We start from the raw sequence: 14,808 nt of genomic DNA, 5'->3' as shown, positions 1-14,808 counted from the left end.
TTTTATTTTTAGGAAAAATAGTTGAAATTATTGGCTTATTTTTTAAATTATTAAATTTGTTTAAAAGAAAATATGAAATGGCTTGAGGTAATATCGGATATATTCATATAATATTATTTTAATATTTTATAAGTTTATAAGCAAAAATAATTCAAGAAAAAATAATTTTATGAACTAATTTAGAGTTGATAAAAATATTTATGGCAACTGGATTAAAAAATTTAAAAAAATAAATTGTAAATCAAATATAACTTCTTAAATATAGTAATAAAATTATAACTTTTATTGTTTTCTTCTATTTCAGGTACATAATAAACATTTTGAAGAGTCTAAGTGAACAAATCGACAAACTTACAAGGATATACAAATGAAAAAGTGTAAGTCCTGCAAAAGTACTGAAAACGAAATATCCACGGAGCGGCAATTTCACTTTAGAAACAAAAAAAAAAAAAACAAATCACGCGGAGCCAAATCTGGTGAATGCGATGGTTAGTCAATAGTATTCATTGCATTTTTGGCTTTAAATTCTGCTCAATAGTGGCTCGCTGCGTTGGTGCATTATCATCGTGCAAAAATAAATTAATTGTTCTTTCACAATTCCCGCCGCTTTCGACGGATGTTCTCACGCTAACGCTTCAATACCGACAAAGAGAACTTATTGACCATCCGTTCCTTCCGGAACAAATCCATGATGTACCAAACCACGAATATCGAAAAAAAAACAATGAGCATCACCTCGATTTGGCGTGTTTTTTTTTTTTTTTTTTTGTTTCGGCTCGTTTTGTCCCCTCCATTCCGATGAATGTTGACTTGTTTGCACGTCAGACTCAGAAATTCATGTCTCCTCGGCAGTTATAATGGTCTCCATGAATGTGGGATCGGAATTCGCACAATGCATGTCCAAAGAGGCCTGTTTACGGTACTCTTTTTGAAAAAAATTCAGCTTTATCGGGACGAGTCGAGCAAGAACGCGTTTCATACCCTAAATATCTACCAAAATCATTCGAACGAACTCGCGAGAGATGTCGTACTGTCTTGCTTACTCTCTAAGACCCTTTTGTAATATTTTCATCAGTTAAAGTTAAAGAGGTCGAAGGTCGTTCAAAACGATCTCTTGACCGTCTTTGAAGGCTCATAGGCTTAGGTTTTTGATAAAACAGAATTACCGTGAGCCTTTTCCAACATTTACTAAGATTCCGCACACAACATTTGGTTAGAAATACAAAATTTGAGACAAATTCTTTGTTCGGCTTATTTTGTCAAAGTAATTAAGGACAGACCTACCAACCTAGCAAAACACATTTTTTTGAAATATCATTTACCCGCGGACTTTATTAACAGTTTGCGAGTGTCTTTTTGTCACAAAAGCCTCTACCTCTACACAAGCTTATATCTTCTTAATAATATTTCTAGAATGCAAAAAATCGTCTGCTATGAAAATCTACTCGCTTAATGTTGCGGTGTTATGCCTATGATTACATATTTTCTATTAATTTTGCAATTATAATTAATTGCATTCCCATTTGGTTTTCTCGCGCTTATTCAATCATAAGTAAACATTTGCTTATGAATTCGTGTTAACCAAATCGTAACCAACGTGCGCTGAAACGTGTGTTGTCTGGAATTCCAAGTATGCAAACGTGATTTGTGGTATTTAAATTACTCGCTGATAATTGTTTGTGATTGCAGCTGGAATGTTGGCGTAATCCCACAACGCAAAAATATTTCTAATTGAAGCACATTTACTGTGTTTTTTCTAGTTTGAATATTTATATACTATTGTTTTCTTTTTTTTATGTCCAAATTCATACATAAAATATTTTTGAGCAAAAGTTAGAATATTTTAATGGCCTATTGAATCATTCAGTTTTTTCTTAACATGAGTGAAGCACAACTGCTGCTTCAATGCATTCAATGCCGCAATGTTATTGCCAGATTGTCCCCTCTCAAATGGGTTCACGGAAATTACCGCATTTAAGGAAAATCAAGAATTTTCCCACGCTTTAAGCAAATTGCTAAGACAAAGTTAACGCATGCCGCTAAAACCAATTGCCTCCAACTCGTTTACGGCACGTATAAGCTCGCGACGCCTTTGGCGCGTTTTCCGCCGTTTTCACTTACTTTCATCAGCGCTGAAAAATATCCGGCCAAGCGCACACAATTTTCCACTAAATTCCAGCAGCTCAACAGCAACAATAACGGCCTGTGCCAGCAAGCGAAAAGCAAAACAGAAACAGAAACAAAAAAATCAATAAAGCCACTTTACACTCAGGCGAATGCATGTAATGCCGTTAGAGTGGCATATGAACCGCTCGAGTGGTTGGCATAGCGATGCAAACGTTAACGACGGCCAACCACCCACACCACCTCGTTCCGGTGGCGACACACGACCACATTGGACGAACGGCAACGCCGTTTACAGTGCAGCCGTGTGCAATGGTGGGATGCAGTCGACCGACACCCGGCCAATTTGAGCAGGTTCATTGCACAGCGCTGCCGGATTGGGGTGCAAGCGAAAGGAGGTCAAGGTTTTTTCGTTGTGCGCTCAACTTGGGCAACTTAAATGTGGATTATGCAAATTTTTACTACTGAATTCATAAATTTCACAAGCTTTGTGAGCATGCGATGAGCTTTTGGATTTGCGCGCGCAAAAAAAATGAAATTGTTGAAAAATGCCACTTAAATGAAGCAGCAGCTTTGGTAATCAATGCTCATTATTGCGGGTTCAATGCACCGGCATATTCGTTGCGTTTGCTTGCAACTTGCGAAAAGGCACGAAGAAGACGTTGAGTGTTTGCGTTTCTCCCTCGCTCTCTGCTGCCATAAAGTGCTGCTGCCACTGCACGCTTTTATGTCACTCATACGTCACGGCTTCCTGCCGCGCCAACTGTAAACACACGCACATTTGCTGTTTGTGCGGTGGATATTGTCAAGCGCACGGGCATTTCGCGGTCGATTATTTTTGCGGCGCTGTTTCTATTTATAATTTTATGCGTGCACAATTTCTATATTTTTAGCAGGCACATGCACATACAAACACATATAAATATATTCACATTATTTTAGACGAACTGTTTTTTATATAACCGCGACCTATTCATAGCACTTATATGCGAGTCGTTCGACCTAATTATGTCTCAATCGATTTCTTCGCGTTCATTAAGCACATTAAATACACTGTGACCGGATTTTACGACCAAATTGAGTATATTTTTATTGACCAGTTGTTGCTTTATTATTGTCATTATATTTGGACAGAAACATTGCACTCAGAAAGTCGTAAATTGTAAGTGGTTTAGAAAAATATTGGTTTGGAAAAAAATGGGAAAGAGTGATAATGAAAATTTGAACTGTATTCACATCTTAGGGTACATATTGGGTGGTCGAAAAAGTATATTCGTATTTCTATTCAAACTTCAACTTATTATACCCTAAACAGGGTATATTAAGTTTGTCACGAAGTTTGTAACACCCAGAAGGAATCGTCGGAGACCCTATAAAGTATATATATGTATGTATAAATGATCAGTATGTCGAGCTGAGTCGATTTAGCCATGTCCGTCTGTCTGTCTTTTTGTATACATATATACGAACTAGTCCCTCAGTTTTTAAGATATCCTTTGAAATTTTGCAAACGTCATTTTCTCTTCAAGAAGCTGCTCAGTCGGAACGGCCGATATCGGAACACTATAACATATGGCTGCCATATAAAATGAACGATCGGAATCAAGTTCTTGTATGGAAAACTTTCACATTTGACAATGTATCTTCACCAAATTTGGTATATATTATTTTCTAAGGCAACAATGTAATATCCGAAGAAATTGGTCAGATCGGTTAACTATAGCATATAGCTTCCATACAAACTGAACACATAGTTACTAAAAGAAATGCGCCTGTGACGGGTATATTAGATTCGGTGCATCCGAAGTTAACGTTTTTTCTTGTTTTTTTTTTTCTATTTGTACTAATAAACAACAAATATGTACCATTTTGGTCGACCACTTTTTGCCATTTTTCCGCTAGAGACATTATTCCATCAATGTAAATCAAAATTTCCAGAACAAAAGCGAGCCATTGTTTCCGTAAACTTCATAAATTTCGTGGGTGGCTTTTTTATAAAAAAATTTCAAAATATTGTGAATTTCATTATTTTCACTCAATTTTAAACGGCTGTAACTTTTTTTCAACTTTCTCGAATTTGATGATTTTTTTTGGCTAAATGAAGCTTAAAATCTCACCTTTCCAACACTATATGATGTGCCATAATGTGACTGGTAACACTGGAGATATACGTCTGCAACGACAACAATGACAAAATACGAAAGGACCAATAGTAAGGTGCTTCAAAAAAGTTCAACCTCGTTTTAAGAATTTGTACATTTGTCTTTGTTGTTCGAAGCGGTTTTTTGTTGCCGAAAGTGTTCTTTTCTGTGGAAGTTTTTTCATACTTATTCTTATTAAAAGAAATTAAATGGGATATAACAGTAAGTGTACGGGTTATTGGAAGCATGTTGCAGAATATTGCCAGATTCTAACCTATTGAAGAAAAGAAGCTTGTCTATTGCCATATATCAAAGTTTCCTGGAAGAGATTTTAAGGTCGCATTATTTAAGAGAGTGTTTTTTGCACATTTTTCTTTATCAATGAATCGATTTCTGCGGAATTAGACATGATTGGAACATACCCATTCCAGTTCTGGCAGTGCTCCGGCAGACTGAATAGTAGATGAAGGTGTTAAAAAGTCTAAAAAGAGGCTTCATGCTAAGATAAACTTGATAAACTTGGTAATTTTAGCATGAAACCTCTGCATTTCTCATGATCTCAATAAAATTGCAGCGTTTCACTCAACATATTCAACAAGTGGTTGGAAAGAAATTAGCGACGCAGAGACACTTCTAAAAATAGCCGAGCCAATGCAAAGCCAATTGAAATTAATCACACACTCAAGACGCAAACTGGCGCGTGTAATTAATTTAAACAAATAACCGCTTATCGAGAGACTGAAACGGAAGAGAGTTGAATTGAAAGTAACCTTTAAGTGTTTGACTCATACTAGCGGATATAATTATGAGGTTGATTCATCAGCCGCAAACTGCCGACCAATGTCAAACTAATTGCTTTTTGATCTATGCGGCACTAAAATTTCTTTGAACTGTTTCGTAGTCTATGTTTTTTGTGTTTCGACCTATATGTTCAAATGCGTGCTTTCTTCACAATGAAACTGTGTAGCACAGCTCGGGGAACTGGCGGAATGCTCAGAGTATTGGCGCCAAAACTAACAGCGTCAGGGGTCAATTGGCACTGGCCAGAGCCAAAATCAAATAGATATAATGAAATTACTTAGAGATTCGCGTCAAATGGGCACAAGCGTAAGTAGAGTTGTTCGGCCCGCCAGCACGTGTTGCTATGCGGAAGATGTGCAGATGATTAATATAGCAGATATTCTTGCAGCATAAATGGAAAGATTATACAATTGCTACCACAGCGGGCTTTGCTGCTGAAATAGCCAGACAGCAATGATTGCAAATATTTCTTTCCACTTAAAAAAGCAAAATACTGTCTTGTGCCCACGATTTCGTTTTATTTCATTTGCGAAAAAACTTAATTGGAAGCACTCAATTTTAGTGTATTTAAGCTATGCCACGAGTGTAGCAAAGCATTTTACATATGTAAGGAATATAAGTATATACTCGTACATGTACATATGTATGTATGTCCATTTGTTGATACAAAAAAATGTAGCAGATAACGAGCGAGATTTTTGAAAGCATAGGAATAGAAATGGGAGCACAGCAGGAGGCAGCTTTTTATCGGGCATATGCTGGTCTTGAATTTGACCGCCATATATAAATACATACATACATACATTTCTAAGTATATATATTTAAAATATATGAAATTGAAGCGAAATTATTGCCGCTCAGACAATCGTAAATTTGCAGATACACATATGCATATGTATGTATTTATTTCTTACAAACCCTGTAGGAAAAATAAAACTTTAACGGTAGCCGCTGCAGAAGAGCTGCAGTGAGATTTTTCACTCTTGGGTCACAGTTGAGGTGAAAGGTGGGGGAGTAAAGTCGTCTGTCACGAGCTCTCCATCAACTCTAGCTTCTGGCTACCAGACTGATGCAGTGTATTCAAGTGAAAGTGGCTGCGATCAAGGTAGCAGTACATATACTGCTCCGAAATGCAATTTCCTTCAGAGAGGTGTGCATTTACTCGAATGGCAAAGCTCTTTTTGCTGGCCTTGAGCTTGCTAACAGTGCTTGTCAAGGAGTGTTAAGCTTCTTAAAGAATAGCATCAAGCAACGTTCTTATCAGACTTGTTTGAATGGCGGGTCACAGTGGAATAGCTGGAAAATGCAAAGCCGATGAGCTTGCTGGAGATGAGACGCTCCAACCATCAGGTTGGCAACGAGTCGGTATTCCGCTGTCCTCCGATCTAGCGTTGGATATCTGCTGAGCTTGACAAGCGCACATCAACAACCAAAACTTGTGCGGCTGCGAGATCTTTCAGGCTCAAGGTGGAACGCAAGCGGTCTACTGAACTACTTTCTCTTAACTCGCCGCCATGGTAAACGATCTGACTGCTCTCAGATCACATGCAGTAAAGTAAGATATGTATCTTGTCGGACACAAATCGCCAAATCAATATAGAAGAATCCAAAGTGCAATCCTCTAAATAATTTATTCTCAATTGTTCAGCTTTTATCACACAATGTTCAAAGCTCTTCGTCGATTAGTAAGGGACTGGTGATCCTTATTCAAGAGTTTTGAAAATCACAGGGGACCAGCGTTCACAGCTGACCAAGTGAGATCCTGCGTTGATTTTGGTGCATGGGTTAACCCTGTCATGTAACCTAACCTAACGCTATATACGTTGGACTTTTACTAGAAGGATTTTTTTTTTTTATTTTATATTTTTTTATTTTCGTAACACAATCCTACAAAGTATGCAATAGAACTGCATATCGAGAGCTTCAGTTATTACTAAAACTTTCATAAGTTTACCTATCTCGCTCAGAGTCGTTTGGCTTTCTTTCGCAATTTTTTTACTCTGATTTTTTGTTGTTGTTTTTTAATTTGTTTTAATTTCTAAATAGCAACACGTGTCGATTGAAGCATCGCTCGTGTTTTATTACACTCGGCAATGCGAACATCTTGGCAAAGAATGCGAAGAACGTGAAGAATTATGTTGCGACATACGTACGTAAGTATGTATGTGTGTCAGTGTATTTGTGCATATTTCTGTTAATTGACGAGGGAAATGTATGTTCATACATAAAAGTACAAACTTCTTCGCGAACTGAGAAACCGCCAGATAAGTGAGCTGCTGGTGCGAATAAATGCCGGTGGAAATAATTAAAAAATTCTTTCGTACAAATAATTATACTATTTCGTTTCGTCTAGCTGTAAAATGTGTTTCACCATCAAAACTATTTATGCTTCTATTGACAAGAATTTCCTTCTCTGTCCGTTTGCGTCGCTGACCTTGATGCCAAATGAAAATACTTGCAAACAGCCATGAGTACAAATGTGTGTGTGCTTTGTGGATTTATGAATTTATTTTAATATTTATGCGCGTGGTTTGCAGTCAATCCCGCTGTGCCGGCGTATAAACAAAATACAGACTTACTATTTCTAAATAAAAATAATCAATACTGACATATCTCAAGTGAGTTTGTTTTGATTACATTTCAGTTTTGCATATTTAATGAACAAATTCCAAAGAAACTTTTCGTAATATTTCACTTACTTTTGAAGGTTATTGTACTAGTAGTCTCACATACCCAGACATCAAAGTCAATAAGGAGCACTATTCGAATTATGTCAAGGTTATATACTCAGAATAATCAGAATTTGTATTTTCAAAAAGTCAATAATTTTCAAGTAGACAAATATTAGAATAATGTGAAATTCAACGCTTTTGAGGTCAATGCCACAAGTGGCACACGCAAATACCTACACTTCACTCAGTTTATATCCAGGTGCTCTGCGTGACGGTGAATTGATAAATTATGTCATCGACATTTGAGTGTTGACATTTTTCAATTTTTGACTGGCAAGTTACTATGCAGATGGCTTTTTGTTGTAAATAATTTTTCGGAATATATGGGATAGTCGAAAAAGTCTTTTCGTATTTCAAATCAAATTTTAACTTATTTTTTTTTATATATATAATAATAAATAAATAAACAAATATGGTCGATCACTTTTTGCCATTTTTTCGCTAGAGATATTATTCCATCAGTGTAAAACTTTCGTCAGGGTAAATCGAAATTTCCAGAGCGGAAACCACCGAACCATTGTTGTGTTACATGAACTGATACAGCATCGTCTCCGTACACTTTACAAATTTCATTGGTGGCTTGCGTGGCATTCTTGCGGTTTTTATACAAAAATTTCAAAATATAGCGAATTTCTTCATTATTTTCACTCAGTTTTGAACAGCTGTAACTTTTTTTCAGCTTCCTCGAATTTAATTTTAGTTAATTGAAGCTTAAAATCTCACCTTTCGAACAATATATGGTATGACAAAAAGTGATGGGTAGCACTGTAGATTTACGACTGCAACGACATATGTACATATGTATGTATATTGACAAAATACGAAAATACTTTTTCGATTACGAAAACGCCCATTTGTTTATATCGGTCATAAATATAGAAAAAGTTCTATTTGAAGTACATACACTAGGGTGGTTCATTTTTAGGCAATATTTTTTTAAATTATGCACAACTAAAGCTATACACGCGTTTGCCATATAACATAAATAATATAAGAAAAAAAAATTAAATTAAAAAAAAACTGCAGGTCGGCGAAGTAGAGACTGACGAAACAATGGCTTGTCCTGGTGTGCAGGATATAAATCCTTTCCATGACCTAAAATGAAAATTTATGCGAAATCAGTGAAGAGTAAAAGTGTACTATGCATATGTATCGCACTACGAAACGCTTTTGAAAATTTTTTTTTCTTTTACAAAATGATGGAGGTTTAAAAAGAAGTTTCGTATTTTTCGTTTTTTTGTGGTTCGGAATTTTTTAAAAATTCTTTCGAAAGCTCTTCGTAGTGCGATACTAGAATGTATAAGAAAGCTCTGTTTAAAATTTCATGTGAATCGGTTGAGTAGAACTTGAGGTATCATGCACACCGCTTCTAGAAAAGTAGTTATGAGAAAAATGAGTTTAAAGTTTGAGAACTAGTCGCGCGCAGTCGGAGTCGGAGTCACAAAATGAGCTGTAACTCGGAAAATAATTTGAATTTCGAAAAATCCTCTTAGGGACATTTTCTTGAAGGGATATACTAAAAAAAATATGCAAAAAAAACGATTTTTTTGAATTTCTAAACCAGATTACCCCCTTAAAATCTTTAATCGGATTTTTTTATTTTTTATAAAATAGTTTTGCAGATAGCAGAGTTGAAAAATTAAAGCGTAAAAATGGAACACCCTAATATACACACAATCATATTTAACACACACGCTCTACAAGCTCGCGAATATGCATGTGCACACATACTTACACACATATTTGTAAGCTTGTGCAGCTCGTTTAATTAAAATTAATTGATATCATTGACTTCCATTATGGAAAATAAATTGAATGCGTGAAGTGATAATAACGATACCGAAAAATATAGGAAAAGCGTGCGGGAATACATACATACATACACTAATCAGTAATGTATGCACATGTGGTGCATGTATGTACTTAGCGAGAATAAATGCGAAAACCTTGCTTTCATTTAAAATAGTTTTTTTTGTTTTTTTTTTTACTTTTTAGCCGATGCTATTAATGTGTCGCACCCTGTACACAATAAATTTATTCTCAATAGCCTGTTTTTTGTTGACTAAATTATTTAAATATTTTCTGTGTGACATATTTTTATTATGCTTTGTTTTTATATAATTATAAAAATATTAATTTAAAAATAAAAAAAAAAATCATTCACTAAACAACATTCATGTATGCATGTATGTATGTATGCCGCTCATTAGCCTTGCGCACCGGCACAAGTTCGCATTGTTCACACAAATCTTTGACTTCGCGGCGTCGACAGCGAGCGCACACATTCCTTTTATTGTTTACCCACGCCGCTTATTAGCCTAGCCTTTCATATCTTATTTATGTGACCCCAATTATGGAACAGGGACAATGTACTCGCCTTTACCTTGCGGCCTACAATGACAACAACAGAAACACCCCCGTTTTCACACACACACACACACGCCAATTCAATTTGTCGCGCTGCCATAAATGCCGCTACACACATACATACATACATACGCGTCTCTTTGTGAGTGGGCAACAACGTGCATCGCAAATTAAGTTTCCGTGCAAAAATTCACAATTTTTTTCTTGTGTTTTCGGTGTTTACTTTCCATTTTACTTTACACTGTTCGGTGTTTACCTTTCTCGTCGTCAGCGTCCAATATTTGCGAATTGTTGCACTTAAAAAAATCTAAGAAATATGACAAACTTTAAAAATATAATTTATTCTGTCGCAAAAGTAAATAAAGTCGCACATTCGTATAAATTACTTTCAAAATTTATTACCCTGCCACATGAACAAAAGTTTGCCAGATGTCCGACAGCTTCACTTTCCCACATTGTCAAGGTTGGCTTTCGCAAGGTTTGCGGGTTAGCTGAAGTAGTTGAAATATGACAGCTGCAGGTGGCAGGACAAATGGAGAAGATTAGAAAAAAATTAATGCTGTCTGTATCGCAGTCGGTAAATCTTCTCGGGTTGTGAAATGTGATTTATATTTATTGTTTAATCTCGATTTTCTGCAGCATGAGTTTGCAAAGTAAAATCATAGTTGTAAATTTATTTTCAACTTTACTAAAGTTAGAAATGCAATCAGTTCCTTGATTGTCCTTCTCACTTCTGGTTCAGCTGCTACATTTTATACAACATCTTAAGATATTTCTGTATATATATAAATATTTGACCCTACACTTCAACAGTAGTAAAAGGAAACTATTTTAAGAAAATGTGCTTTTAAGTCAAAATCACAAGACAATCAACAATTTTGTTAAAGCTCTGACTGAAGTAAATATAAAAGGTGGTCGTCTGCCCCGCGCCGATTGTCAAATATTCTGACTAAAAAGTAGATTATGTATACTACATTATATGTATATTAAGTAGATATTACATTGTATTAGAAATCAATATCAATTCATAGTTGACCCGCCAGCAGAATCCTAGTGATTCATAACCACAAAAGCGAGGTAAACGTTTTTGGTATTGCCTACATTAAGGGGCATATTATTAAAGCTTTCCTCTTTATTTGCCAATTCGAGATACCAAGTCCAGCCGGGTCCTTCTCCACCTGATCTTTCTAAGGGAGTTGAGGTTTTCCTCTTCCTCTGCTTCCCCCGGCGGGTACTGCGTCGAATACTTTCAGAGCTGGAGTGTTTTCGTCCATTCGGACGACATGACCTAACCGACGTAGCCGCTGTCTTTTAATTCGCTGAACTATGTCAATGTCATCGTATATCTCATACAGCTCATCGTGCCATCGAATGCGATATTCACCGTGGCCAATTGCAAAGGACTATAAATTTTCCGCAGAACCTTTCTCTCGAAAACTCGTAACGTGGACTCATCCGATGTTGTCATCGTCCATGCCTCTGCACCATAGACCATAGCAGGACGGAAATAATGAGAGACTTTTAGAGTTTTGTTTTTGTTCGTCGAGAGAGGACTTTACTTCTCAATTGCCTACTCAGTCCAAAATAGCACCTGTTAGCAAGAGATATTCTGTGTTGGATTTTCGTCTTGCCCTCGTTCACTACCGGACCCATTTGCTTCCCTTCCTTATCCAGTCTGGAGAATACAGAACAATCGGCGTACGCCAGTAGCTGTACACTCTTATAAAATATCGTGTCTTCTCTATTCAGCTCTGCAGCTCGAATTATTTTGTCCAGCAGTAGATAGAAAAGGTCACACGATAGGGACTGGCCTTGTCTGAAACCTAGTTGGGTATCGAACGGCCCGGAGAGGTCCTTCCCGATCATGATGGAGCTTTTGGTATTGATCAACGTCAGTTTACAAAGCCGTATAAGTTTTGCGAGGATACCAAATTCAGACATCGCGGCATAAAGGCAACTCCTTTTCGTGCTGTCAAAAGCAGGTTTGAAATCGAGGAAGAGGTAGTGTGTGTCGATCCTGTTTTAATGGGTCTCTTCCATGATTTGACGCATGGTGAATATCTGGTCAGTTGTTGATTTTCCAGGCCTGAAGCCACAATGTTAAGATTCAATCGATATGTTGACGTTGGGCTTTAATCTTTCACACAATACGCTCGATAGAACCTTATTGGCATTTTAAGAATGCAGAAAAATTTCAAAAACTAAAAAAGTTAAAATTTTCAAAAAATTCAAAATTTAGAAGCTGATGAACAAATTTCAATATTCCTAGCAATCTGAAACCAAAAAATATATATATTAATCTAGAATAATGCCGCGATGTCTACTTCTACGGAAAGTTGGAAAATTTTTGTTCTCCATAAAATTGGGACTACCAAAGAAAAACAGTTTTTGTACCACATTTTTTTACTGTTTCGAATTTTTTCAAAAGCGCAAAAATTTAAATTGGGAGTTATAGGTCGCGCTGCAATGCCTAATTGATAGAATTCGATTATAAAAATATCACATAATAAAGAAACATAAATACAACCGCAAATGACTCAATTAGTGTCAAAATATATATGTATGTATCCCAGTAATAATAAATATTAACGGACCTCCACCACCTTCACGTATTTGTTTTTATTAAATTATCGTTGACTGAAATTAGCGTCTCATTAACATTGTCGCCACACCTATTTACATACGATTTTTTTTCGTTCGTCACTTAGTGGCACTTGCTGAATTTGTACTTGGACACATTTCAATCGATGTGCTTTGTTACTCGCGCTCGCTCGCTTTATCTCTTCACCGTTCGCAACGGCATTACCAAGGACGCCCCAGTTACGTCTTGTCGTCTGTTTGTTCTAAGCGCCTAATCATCAAGTTAGCGCTTTTATTACACAAGCGTACACGATGATTTGGCGTCGCCGTTGGCTGATGGAATTGTCTGTCTGCGAAATAATACGATGTAGTTACACATATAGTATAATCACTGATCGATAAGCCAACAAACTGATTGCCGTCTGTCTATGCGATGGACTAACAGTAGGATTTTGACTTGCTGTCTGCTTTCGGCTTATATTCTATATTGCTTATTTACTACACATACATATACATATGTATATGTATTTAGAGATGTATGATGTCGGTTTGTACGGCTTTCGGCAGTTGTCATCGAAATTGCGCGACAATGAGTCAGCAACAGCAGCGGCAGTAGCGGCAATGTCACATCAGAATAACCATGGCGCAAATGTCGCACACACACCTACACCTATACATACATATGTATGTTTATGGTATTTATATTTAGTGCTTTGGGAGACTTGCTGTCTACGCTATGCTCGAATGCTTTGTAAATAATTACGCCTGTGGCATGCCTCGTCGAAGTAAGAATAAATATTTTTGTATTTCGGAAATAAATATTTGTATTAATATTTCCTTGACAATAACACTCTTTGGCTAACTCTGCCGACTTTTTCATATTAAAGAAAATAGCTAAACTAAATTATCGACTGATTATGCCTCAATGTATTACCGCTTTTACGTTGTTACCTCGTATAATGAGCATGACATGATGTCCCGTACTTTTATAAAAAGCAGAGTTGGATTTGTATATGATTTAACTTGTTTTGAGCATGAAACGTTGATATTGCACCCGCATGACGTGACATTGATGTGGTGATGTTTGGTATGACATTTTGGATATTGTGTTGTGCGATCTGTTCTTGGTTGATATAAATAATTATGTACATACATATATATTTTTTGTACATATGTTTAGCATTTGGAGTGATATAAAATAACAGAAAAATTTATATTTTTCTATAACTCAATAAGCAACATCATATGATGCGACGTGATATGATATTGAACATCACCATGTGATGAGAGATTATAAGTTATGATTTTTTTATATTATATTATACATTTTTATTGTTTTCAGAAAATTTTGGTGTGAATTTTTTTTATTCATGAAATACATATAATCTGTTGATGTGACATGCTGCGAGTCATATTATGCGATACGATTATGTGATTACATGTCGTGATATCTGATGGCATTATGTTTTAAATACTGCTGTATTATTTTCTCACGATATAAAACGATATATTAAAAAGTTGGACTGTAGATTTGATCTTTTACATATTTAAAATTGCTCCGATTTGAACTGGCGAATGACAACGCGTTATGTTTTGCTGCAAGGCCTGAATCGAAGCGGGATTATCCGCATAGACTTTGGACTTTACATATCCACACAGGGAAAAGTCTAACGTTATGATATCACATGATCTTGGTGGCCAATCGAGCGACACAAAACGTGAAATTATCTGCTCACCAAAATGTTCTCTCAATAAATACATTGATTGATGCGATGTGTAGGAAGTGGAGCCGTCATGTTGAAACATCAGGCATCAGCTTCAATTTAAAGCATTAAATAGTCGGTTATCTTGGCTTGATAGCGGACGCCATTGACGGTTACGTTCTCACCGGCTTCATTTTTGAAGAAATATGAACCGACAATTCCACCGGCCCAAAAATCACACGAAACCGTTGCTTTTCCTGGATGAAATGACAGGTCTTGAATTTCTTCAGGTTGCTCTTCGTCCTAAATGCGGCAATTTTGGTAGTTTACATAACCATTGAGCCAGAAATGAACCTCACC

General features: G+C 36.3%; 1 protein-coding gene across 3 annotated transcripts in view; it reads left to right on the top strand.

Moving 5' to 3' along the window:
* LOC126763040 (phosphatidylinositol 4-kinase beta) overlaps positions 1 to 14,808 on the top strand; it is a 146,653-nt gene that overhangs the window by 65,787 nt on the left and 66,058 nt on the right. Inside the window, exon 1 of one of the 3 annotated variants that reach the window (XM_050480210.1) lies at positions 314 to 377. The exons of the other annotated variants lie outside the window; for them this stretch is intronic. The gene's annotated coding sequence lies outside the window, so the exon portion shown is untranslated. Of the gene's footprint in view, positions 1 to 313; positions 378 to 14,808 lie in introns of those variants that run through there. 3 annotated transcript variants of the gene reach the window in all.

The sequence above is a fragment of the Bactrocera neohumeralis genome, chromosome 6 (assembly GCF_024586455.1).
Source record: "Bactrocera neohumeralis isolate Rockhampton chromosome 6, APGP_CSIRO_Bneo_wtdbg2-racon-allhic-juicebox.fasta_v2, whole genome shotgun sequence".
Taxonomy (NCBI): domain Eukaryota; kingdom Metazoa; phylum Arthropoda; class Insecta; order Diptera; family Tephritidae; genus Bactrocera; species Bactrocera neohumeralis.
The sequence above is the reverse complement of the archived record's forward strand: the minus strand, read 5'-3'. Positions and strand labels throughout refer to the sequence as shown.